Genomic DNA, 3,701 nt, shown 5'->3' on the forward strand with positions numbered 1-3,701 from the left:
CAGCACGATAGCTCAGTGGTTAGTGCTTAGTCTCTTAAAACAGATGAGTTGGCTCCCGCAACTTTCAAATGCTTCCACCTACACGTCTGTACTTGGTCAAAACAGAAATGCACTGCGGATATATGTCGACGTCCATGTCTGTCCAGACTTTGACATTTGAGCCAAATGTGAAGAAATTCCGTCATTCCGTGTTACTGAGATATGGCATAACCAAGCTTGAAAATGGCGTTTGTATGTGAGGTCACAGTGACCTTGACCTTTGACCACCAAAATGTAATCAGTTCATCCTTGAGTCCATTTGAGGCAAATTAGATGAAATTCCGTCAAGACGTTCTAGTTGAGATACGTTAACGAGCATGAAACAAGCGGTCGTGATGTCACAGCAACCTTGAACTTTGACCACCAAAATCTAATCAGTTCATCCTTGAGTCCAAGTGGACATTTGAGGCAAATTTGAAGAAATTCTGTCAAGGCGTTTCTGAGATATCGCGTTAACGAGCTTGAAAATGGTGTTTGAGAGGTCAGAGTGACCTTGACCTTTGACCTTTGATCACCAAAATCTAATAATTTCATCCCTGCATGCAAGTCGACGTTTGAGCCAAATTGGAAGCAATTCTGTCAAGGCGTTCCTGAGATATTGCGTTAACGAACATGGGAATGGCACTCGTGAGGTCACAGTGACCTTGAACTTTGACCTTTGACCACCAAAATCGAATCAGTTCATCTTTGAGTCCAAGTCGACGTTTGAGGCAAATTTGATGAAATTCCGTCAAGGCGTTCCTCAGATATCTGGCGGCAGAGGCATAATAATGAGCGATGATAGGGATGGGGATGGCCTGGATGTCTCGCCTAAAGACAGGTGATTGGAGAAATATGAGCGGATGTCCTACCGGACATCCGTGTTTCTCCAATCACCTGCATCGGTTCGAACTTCCTCTGGTCTAAAGCGTTTTTCCCCGCCAACTTCCTTTGAGCAGGCTCTGTGGGCAGGTGCAGAGCTACAGGAAGACAAACTGGAAAATGGAATAAAACCGCTTGCACACTTTGGTCACCCTGCTCGAAACATATTACCTCTGGTGTAATAAAGAAGTTAATTTGAAGCCCTTGCAATGTGCGAGCTGTTTTATTCCATTTTCCAGATTTAGATAGCTAACCTACACATAAACAGGACTTTTATAACTATATCAATGCGTTTTTTTTGAAAATGGTTTCAATGGAATTGTCATCTCCCCCCCCCCCCCCCCCCCCTTTAGTTTAAGGTGAGAAACGACTAACTAATGGGGTGGAAAATGACTTCAGGGACACCATAAATTATGAAAATGGAGGTATTTTTATACTACTAGGCATCTCGCGCGCTCAATTCACGCGCTCAATTCCGAGGCTCGATTTTGACACATTTTAAAGAAAATATGAAATACTGTATTTCATGAGAACAGAAATGTTGCTGCATAACAGGAATGATCCATAAATCAAAGGTTTGTCATGATGAACCACAAATGTTGACCTTTTTGACCTCTGAGATGACCTCTGTGTACTTACATGTTGTTTAACTGTTTATAACTCAACTCAGCATGAGCATATCTTTGATTAGAGACTAATATGAGAAGGCTCTATGACCATTTTGAAAAATTACTTTCCACTGAAAATTGGCAGCTATCTTGGATTTGAAGATAAAAAAATAGGTCAAATCATCAAAATGACATCAATTGCTGGGGGCCAAAAAGTCCCAGAAACCAACTACGCAGCATTGTAGGCAAATACTGTATCATTTCCAACATAGCTGATGGTAGCGATTTTGGATTAGGGCTCTTAAAGAAAATACAGTTTATTCTCAAGTTCATATCAACGTGAACATTTTTCATATCAAGGACCCCTAATCTTAGGACTATGTAGCCCTATTTGTTGAGATTTGTCTCTTGGACCAAATCACTTTATTTTAGATTATTTTACCCAGAATTCCATGACTGTCTGTATAGTAGGTAGAAACTGATCAAAATAGTCATTCTCCTACATTCTCTAATTATGTTAACTTATTTTAAATTAAATAATTGGGAAGTTTAACAATTCATCAATTTGCTGGGGACCCCTGGTGGTCCCAGAGCCCCATGTTGAGAACCACTGCTCTAGTATAAAGCAGGAAACTGAAATTCAGGGTGTCCTTTTGAGAGAGAGACACACACACACACACACACACACACACACACACACACACACACACACACACACACACACACACACACACACACACACACACACACACACACACACACACACACACACACACACACAGAACGGGTGAAGCCCCCTAGGCCCCAACCACTTCTCCTCCAACATAACCAAAAGAATAAGTAGTAAAATTGGTGAGTGTAGTAAAATAGACCACAAGGTCATTCAAAAGACAATTTGTGCTCTTACAGTAGGTTGTGAGGAGTTGAAGAGTGTGGAGAGATTGGATTTCAGGTCTCATGCCAAAGTCTGTGTCCTGAGATGCACTGAATCCTGAGTGCATGGAGATCAATGGGGAAATATTTTGTGCTTTCCAGAACCTCCTTGGTCCTTAAGGTTATTCAAACATCTTTGTGTTGCACTTCTTTAATCACCATGTCGCCATGTAATCCCAAATTAGCTAGCACAGCTCGGAAGATAAAGAGCATGTTTTCAATGTATCCCGAGCTTTGCATTTTAGAATAATTGCAACTGGATGATACATCTGTATTCGTATTGATAATTGGCTTATTTTCTATGGCTTGGTTACCCACCACTGCCTGAGCTCCTCTGCACACTATTCTGCTCTGATTTATTTGAACTCAATCTTGCAAGCTTGCACGCTGCAATTGGACCATTAGGGCGAGATAATTGATCCTGTATTAGTCATCGAGAGGGATGAAATAACATCCAGGATAGCAGCAACCACCCTGCTCCTCACAGCATCCACCCTGCTCCTCACAGCAACCACCCTGCTCCTCACAGCCACCACCCTGCTCCTCACAACAACCACCCTGCTCCTCACAGCAACCACCCTGCTCCTCACAGCAACCACCCCTGGTCCTCACAGCAACCACCCTGCTCCTCACAGCAACCACCCTGCTCCTCACAGCCACCACCCTGCTCCTCACAACAACCACCCTGCTCCTCACAGCAACCACCCCTGGTCCTCACAGCAACCACCCCTGCTCCTCACAGCAACCACCCTGCTCCTCACAGCAACCACCCCAGCTCCTCACAGCAACCACCCCTGGTCCTCACAGCAACCACCCCTGCTCCTCACAGCAACCACCCTGCTCCTCACAACAACCACCCTGCTCCTCACAACAACCACCCTGCTCCTCACAACAACCACCCTGCTCCTCACAACAACCACCCTGCTCCTCACAGCAACCACCCTGCTCCTCACAACAACCACCCTGCTCCTCACAACCACCACCCCTGCTCCTCACAACAACCACCCTGCTCCTCACAGCAACCACCCTGCTCCACCCTGCTCCTCACAACCACCCTGCTCCTCACAACAACCACCCTGCTCCTCACAGCAACCACCCTGCTCCTCACAACAACCACCCTGCTCCTCACAACAACCACCCTGCTCCTCACAACAACCACCCTGCTCCTCACAGCAACCACCCTGCTCCTCACAACAACCACCCCTGCTCCTCACAGCAACCACCCTGCTCCTCACAGCAACCACCCTGCTCCTCACAGCA

The sequence above is a fragment of the Poromitra crassiceps genome (genome assembly GCF_964638095.1).
Source record: "Poromitra crassiceps genome assembly, chromosome: 2".
Lineage (NCBI taxonomy): Eukaryota > Metazoa > Chordata > Actinopteri > Beryciformes > Melamphaidae > Poromitra > Poromitra crassiceps.